Source organism: Mustela putorius, unplaced genomic scaffold (assembly GCF_011764305.1).
Source record: "Mustela putorius furo isolate JIRA1106 unplaced genomic scaffold, ASM1176430v1.1 tig00003923_pilon_pilon_pilon, whole genome shotgun sequence".
Lineage (NCBI taxonomy): Eukaryota > Metazoa > Chordata > Mammalia > Carnivora > Mustelidae > Mustela > Mustela putorius.
In genome coordinates this window covers 8,670,841-8,679,015 of record NW_025422068.1, presented here as the reverse complement: position 1 = coordinate 8,679,015, position 8,175 = coordinate 8,670,841, and positions in this window count along the sequence as shown.

Sequence of the window (8,175 nt, the reverse complement as noted above, 5' to 3'; positions counted from 1 at the left end):
GGTGTACATTTTAGTGATTCAGCACCTACATAGAAAACAAATGCCCTCCTAATCCCCCTCTCCTACTTCCCCCATCTTCCCCACACCTCCCCTCTGCTGACCACTGGTGTGTTCTCTATAGTTAAGAGTCTGCTTCTTGGTTTGTCTCTCCCTCTCTCTCTTATTTTTTTTCCCTTTGCTAGTTTTTGTTGTTGTTGTTTGTTTCTTAAATTCCACATGTAAGTGAAATCATATGGTATTTGTCTTTCTCCGACTGATTTTTTTTTTTTTTTTGCTTAGCCTTGTATTCTCTCCAGCTCCATCCGTGTTGTTGCAAATGTCTGTGTTTAGCTTTTTGGGGAATCTTTTCCTTCCTCATTTGAAGTCCCTGGGAAAACTCTCTAATGCCTTTTTCCTTTAGGTTTGTATATAGAGCAAAGTTATGCTCAGGCCTTTTTTGTGGAACAGAATGTGAACCTCTGGCTTTATTGGCATGAAGAGTTAATAGACTTTCCTAATCCTCAAGACTCTGAGAGGTACTTTTACCTCTCATTTAGAAAGGCTCAGAGGCTGAATAATTTCACTGGATAAAGATCTAAACTGCTGGGGGCACCTGGTGCCTCAGTGGGTTGAGCCACTGCCTTCATGAGATCAGGCCGTGATCTCAGGGTCCTAGGATCGAGTCCCGCATCGGGCTCTCTGCTCAGCGGGGAGCCTGCTTCCCTCTCTCTCTCTCTCTGCCTGCCTCTCTGTCTACTTGTGATCTCTCTCTGTCAAATAAATAAATAAAATATTTAAAAAAAAAAAAAAAAAAAAAAAAAGATTTTATTTATTTATTTGACCAACAGAGATCACAAGTAGGCAGAGAGGCAGGCAGAGAGAAGAGGGGATGCAGGCTCCCTGCTGAGCAGAGAACCCGACGTGGGGCTTGATCCCAGGACCCTGGGATCATGACCTGAGCCAAAGGCAGAGGCTGTAACCCACTGAGCCACCCAAGTGCCCCTAGAACCTTGCATTTTTTTTTAAGGATATTTATTTATTTTAAAAAATTTATTTATTTATTTGACAGACATAGATCACAAGTAGGCAGAGAGGCAGGCAGAGAGAGAGGAGGAAGCAGGCTCCCCGCTGAGCAGAGAGCCCGATGCAGGGCTCGATCCCAGGACCCTGAGATCATGACCTGAGCCAAAGGTAGGGGCTTTAACCCACTGAGCCACCCAGGTGCCCCTAGAACCTTGCATTTTTTTAAAATTTTAATTCTATTCCATTCCTCTGTTGGTCTCAGGCTCCTCTGGTTAAATACCATTCTGGAAAAGAGGGTGGACCTTTAAGATTCTGCAGTTTAGATCTTCTTTTTTTTTTTAATTTATTTATTTGACAGAGAGAGATCACAAGTAGACAGAGAGGCAGGCAGAGAGAGAGAGAGAGGGAAGCAGGCTCCCCGCTGAGCAGAGAGCCCGATGCGGGACTCGATCCCAGGACCCTGAGATCATGACCTGAGCCGAAGGCAGCGGCTTAACCCACTGAGCCACCCAGGCGCCCTAAAATCTTTAAAAAATATTTTAAAATGCAAGGTTCTAGAAAAACAGTCACCAGGGAGCTATTGGTTTCAGTGTGAGAAACTTTTTTAGCTTGCAACTCTTGGCTGCATCATTTTTAAGACATCAATCATTAAGATATTTTTAAAAGCAAAAACATTGCAATTTGCCATCAGTGGGACTGTGCATAAATAGAGAGCAGAACCAAACCAGCTTGATTCTCTGTTCCTCTGTGTCCTGTTCTTGGGGAACAGGGATTGGAATTAACATAGGGATGATACTTAGAACAAGTGTTCCTCCTGTTGCCTCCCAAAGAAACCTCCTCTGGCTTCTCCAGGGAGGTAGAGAGGAGCTGGCATTTTTAGGGAGTGTTCTTTGTAGCTTGCAGGAAAGGGGACTCGAGACGGATGATTCAGACACACCCGGGCAAGCTGTCTATAAGAGGCCCTGAGTGCCACACTCATCAACAAGTTGTGCCCACACCTTCCTTTCCCCCAATCTGGGCAGGAGCTGGGCTGAGAATTCCACCTCCGCCCACCCCTCTTCCCCAGCATTTGCTCCTGCCTCCCTCCACACCGCCCCCCCCCCCATGATAGGAGTTAAACCGTGTGCTACAGATTTTTTTTTTTTTTTTTTTAATGATCCTGTCTCAAAGCTACTACTATCTGGCCTCAAATCCTGGTTTGAAGAGAAAATCTGGCCAACGATCCTTCCTCCCACCCTCACAGAAGCACCCCTCTCCCTATCATTCTCCCTTTCATCAACCCTGGCTTATCACAGCTGGCTTCTCTGGCTCTTACCACTCCCTGAAATCAGAGTGTTCATGTTCTCTCTCTCCCCCTGGCAGGAATGCAAGCCCCTCAAAGTAGAGACTTTCTGTCTGTCTTGTTAATTGCTATCCCCAACATATTTTTTAAAAGGTTTTATTTATTTATTTGAGAGAGAGTGCAAGCGAGCAGGAGCAGGGGGGGAGAGGGAGAAGGAGAGAGAGAAGCAGGCTGCACACTGAGGGGGCAGCCTGATGCGGGACGCTGGGACCATGACCTGAGCAGAAGGCAGCCGCTTAACCAACTGAGCCACCCAGGCGTCCCTATTATCTTATTTTAAAATTACCTTTTCTGCACTGAAACAAATTCTCTTCTGTTGTCCTGGAGTCTTCAGTAAGGTTTTATTTTCTCTTATATCCTGTTCTTATCTATATTTGGGGGGATTAGAAGAGTCTCCTGCTCATTCTCAGGCCACGTGGGATGGGTAGGTGGTGACAATGGCAAAGTGACCCAGAGAGAGTGAGTGCGCCGGGACTGGTGAGTTCCTGGGGTCTGGATTTTTGCGACTGGGGAGTTTAAAGAAAAGAATGATTCCTAAAGCCTGGGAAATGGAGGGATGGTTATGGACAGTGTAAGTTCAGTTGCATATAGTTACATAAAACACCTTGCACTTGAGGAACAACTAGTGTCAAAGGCAAACAGACATCTGAATAGACAATCACAGCACCCTGGTGGCTCAGTGGGTGGAGCACGTCCTCCTTGATCTCAGGGTTGTGAGTTCAAGCCCCACGTGGGGTGTAGAGCTTATTTTATTTTATTTTTTAATTTTAAATTTAATTTTATTATTATTATTATTATTTTAAAAGATTTTATTTATTTTATTTGACAGAGATCACAAGTAGGCAGAGAGAGAGAGAGAGGAGGAAGCAGGCTCCCCGCTGAGCAGAGAGCCCGATGCGGGACTCGATATCAGGACCCTGAGATCATGACCTGAGCCGAAGGCAGCGGCTTAACCCACTGAGCCACCCAGGCGCCCTAATTTTATTATTTTTTTAAAGTGACAGCTTTATTTCCTAGAATTTTGTAGGTTGTCTGGGCTGCTGCCCTCTCACCCAGCAGCAATCTAACTTGAGCTTTTCCAAGCCATTTCAAGATATCAAAAGCAGGAGCTTCCAGGATTCTCCCCCCCACCCCCGCCCCACCCCATTTTAAAATTCAAATTCAACTGATTAACATATAATGTATGACTCCTTTCAGAGATCAGTAACTCACCAGACTTATCTAACACCCAGTGCTCCTTACAACGCATGCCCTCCCCTGTGCTGACACCCAGCTACACCATCCCTCTGCCCCTGTCCCCTCCAGCATCCTGTTTGTTTCCTATGATTAAGAATCTCTTATGGTCTGTCTCCCTCTCTGGTTTCATCTTGTTTTATTTTTCCTTCCCTTCCCCCATGCTCTGTTTTGTTTCTTAGATTCCACATATCAGTGAGATCATAGGATAATCGTCTTTCTCTGACAGACTGACTTCATTTAGTGTAATACCCTCCAGTTCCATCCACACCGTTGCAAATGGCAAGATTTCATTTTTTGATGGCTGTATAGTATTCCAGCTTAATTTTTCTTTAGGGTGGCCCCCTCAAAGAGAGGCTGGCTGTTGTCAAAGGTGGGAGGGAGGTCAGGGGGATCTTTGTGTGGGCCTGGCTGTCTGATTTCCCCCATCCCAGGTCCCTGAGGCAAGGACCTTAGGGCCCCCCTTCCCCCCCACTCCTCCCACCCCCCTACCCCTCCCACCCCAACCCCAACCCTCGTTGTGAGTTTTGCTACACCCTGAACCATTTTAGATACAACTTCCTGAGCTGGCTACTTGGGCTACTTGCTTCAGACTCAGGATTCAGCGGGAGAAAGCCCTCTCCCTGTCTGCTCTTCATGAAGAAATTTCAAATGGCAACAAAGGGCAAGCCACCGTCAGGGAGCAGGGCTTCCTTTTCTCGGGTCCTCGACTAGATCGGCTCCCCATTTATGTTCCTATACATCCCCTACTTACCTGCGGTAGCCACGATCCCCTTGGCTAATGTGTGTGACGTCTGAGGTCCTCCTCAGGCTGCCCACTCTGGGGGGACAGGAGGGGGGGGTGTCAGCCACGCTTGGTTTGACAGGTAATTATTGAAAGACTGGCCACTCCCTGCTGTTTTTACTCTCCTTGAGCAAAATGGAGAGCCCGGTGGTCCTGGCCTTGAAAAGGCACTGGTTTCTGAACCTTCCTCACTGTGACAGACCGCGCAGCTTAGGGCGATCCTGTGTGACCGCGATTGGTTCCTGAGCCACCGGTGCGGGCAGTCTGTTCTCCTCGGGGGTGTTTAAAGCTGGAGGGCAAATCTTTACAGGACATCCAGGGTCCAGATGCTTAGAATAATTCTTCAGGGACATGAGTGACCCTTTTCTGGTAATAAAGAAAATAGGCGAGAGTCAGAAGCCAGTGAAGATCTGAACCGGGGGAGGGGAGGACATATGCAGGTCTGACACCTGCTGCCCCCCAACTTAGAGATTCTGTAACGTGCCATCCTTTTTTTTTTTTTTAAGATTTCATTTTATTTATTTAAGAGAGATTACAGAGGGAGAGGGAGAAGCAGACTTGCCCCTGAGCAGGGAGCCTGGTGTGGGGCTTCTCCCTCTCCCTCTGCTCCTTCCCCTGCTTGTATTCCATTTCTCTGTCAAATAAATAAGTTAACTCTTAATAAATAAATAAATAAAACAAAGAACTTTTTTAAAATTGAAGATTTATCTTTTCATTTTAGAGAGAGAGAGAGAGCGCGAGAGAGCAGGGAAGAGGCAGAGGGAGACAGGAGCAAGAATCTCAAGCAGGCTCGGTGCTGAGCATGGAGCCCGATGCAAGGCTCAGCCCCACAGCCCTGAGATTGTAACCTGAGCCAAAACCAAGAGTCAGACGCCCCCCAAAACAACAAGAAATTGTGGTTTACATGTTTGAAGGAGACCATTTTCTGCTTGTATAGGCTGACATTCAAGTGCTCTGTACTCTCCACAGTTAAGCTGGGGAGACTAGTGTTGGGGCAGTGGGGGCTGGGCAGCAGCTCAGATTATAGAGCTTTGTAGGTAGACTTAACCAGTGAGCCCAGGACGTTTTCTCCATTTGTTCCAGGAAAAAAACCTCTCTCTGCAGTTTCTCTCTGTAGGAACATGCTGCATCCCATCAGGAGTCCTTTTTGGGAGGGCAGGAGTAGAAGTTGTGAAAAGAAAAGCCAAAGACATCTGATAAAGGCTTGGTATCCAAAATACAGAGAGAACTTACACAACCCAACACCCAAAAAGCAAATAATCCAATTGAAAGATGGGCAGAAGACATGGACAGACATTTCTCTGAAGAAGACCTATAGATAACCAATAGACACATGAAAAGGTGCTCAACATCACTGATCATCAGGGAAATGCAAACCAAAACTGCATGAGATACCACCTCACACGTGTCAGGATGGCTAAAAGCAACAACATAAGAAACAACAGGTGTTGGGGCGCCTGGGTGGCTCAGTGGGTTGGGCTGCTGCCTTCGGCTCGGGTCATGATCTCAGGGTCCTGGGATCAAGCCCCGCATCGGGCTCTCTGCTCCGCAGGGAGCCTGCTTCCCTCTCTCTCTCTCTCTCTCTCTGCCTGCCTCTCTGCCTACTTGTGATCTCTGTCTGTCAAATAAATAAATAAAATCTTAAAAAAAAAAAAAGAAACAACAGGTGTTAAAGAGCATGTGGAATAAAAGGAACCCTCATGCGCTGTTGGTGGGGTTGCGGACTGCTGCAGTGACCGTGGAAAACAGTATGGAGTCTCCTCCACAAGTTTAAAATAGAGCTACACTATGATCCAACAATCACACTACTGGGTGTTTACCCAAAGAATACAAGAACTCTCATCCAAAAGGGATATATGCCCCTCTACGTTTGTAGCAGCATTATTGACAATAGCCAAAATAGGGAAACAACCAAGTGTCCATTAATCAATGAATGGATGAACAAGATGTGGTCTCTGCATATAATGGAATATTAGTGGGTGATAAAAAAGGATGAAATCTCGGCCACTTGCAACAACATGGATGAAGCTTGAGAGTATAATGGTGAGTGAAATAAATCTGTTGGAGCAAGACAAACACCATTTGATTTTACTCATATGTAGAATTTAAGAAGCAAAACAGAGGATCAAAGGGAAAAGAGAGAGAGAGAGAAACAATCCAAGACATAGACTCTTAACTACAGAGCACACTTAGATGGTCACCAGAGGGGAGGTGTGTGGGGGGAAGGGGGAAGGGGAAAATAGGTGATGGGGATTAAGAGGGGCACTTGTGGGACACCTGGGTGGCTCAGTTGGTTAAGCAGCTGCCTTCGGCTCAGGTCATGATCACAGTGTCCTGGGATCGAGTCCCACATCGGGCTCCTTGCTCAGCAGGGAGCCTGCTTCTCCCTCTGCCTCTGCCTGCCATTCTGTCTGTCTGTGCTCGCTCTCTCCCCCCTCTCTCTCTGATAAATAAATAAAATCTTTAAAAAAAAAAAAAAGAGGGGCACTTGTGATGAGCATTGGGTAAGTAAAATAAAAACTTAAAAAAATATGTCATGGGCTCTGCTTATTATTTGTTCTCTGTTAATTCAGCATAGCCTGATTCAAGTTTCTGTCTTTCTGCTCTTAAACTCCAAATGAAAAAGAAAAAAAAAAAGGCTACAGGAAAGGATTTTTCCAACAGTGGTAAGAAAATTGACTTTCCAATGAAAAGTAACCAGAGTGGAAATTCAGGAATTTACTCTTTGTGTGGGTAACTTAAGCAAGTCACTTAACTATCAGCTCAGTTTCTCCAATAATGTCTAATTTATGAAGGAAGGAAATACAGGTATAATAATGTCATTATTTTGGGGGGGCTCCTGGTGGCTCAGTCGGTTGGGCATCAGCCTTTGGCTCTCTCTGGTCATGATCCCAGGGTCCTGGGATCAAGCCCTGCATGAGGCTCTCTGCTCAGAGTAGAGTCTTGCTTCTCCCTCTCTCTCCCCTCTCCCCCCCCTTCCCCCTGGTTCTTCTTTCTCTCCCTCAAATAAATAAATAAAATCTTAAAAAAAAATAAAGTAATTATTTTCTTAAATATGTATGTATGTAGAGAGAGAGTGAGCAGGGGGAGGGGGAGAGGGAGAAGGAGAGAGAATCTCAAGTAGGCAACAGGCTGAGCCTGGAGCCTGATGCAGGGTTCGATCCCCTGACCTTGAGATCATGACCTGAGCCGAAATCAAGAGTCAGATGCTTAACTGACTGTGCCAACCAAGCGCTCCTGATGTCATAATTTAGCACTATATAGTTTATGATGTTCTACATACTAAACTAGACAGGGTGCATATAAGGAGTCTAATAGTGGTTAGTGCTAGTGTTTACTGAGCATTATCACATGTCAGACATTGACATGGGTGCTTTATGCAATGTTCCTAATACTCAAAGCAAAGTTGCAAAGCAGGTATTGCATTTTTGAGATGAGGAAACTGCAGATGGAGATTAAGCAATCCACTGAAGAGCGGAAAGCCTGTAGCGTGTAATGTGTGTTGGGATCCGTTACATGTCAGAGATGGCTCCTTCATTGATACTTCTGCAGTTAGGAGAGGACGTTTTGAGCAGGGTTCCTCTAGTTTCACGGGACATGTTAGATAAATCCTGGAATGACAAGTGAGTCTGATAGTTTGTAAATACCTGGAAGGGGTGAAATTAATTTGGAGAAACAGTATATATATATTTTAGTGTCAAAGAAATGAAAACAGTACAGAATCACCCAGCAGTAGTGGAAAACACATTCTTCTCAAGTACATGTGGAAACTTCTCTAGAAGGAATCATATACTTGGCCATAAAATAAGCCTCA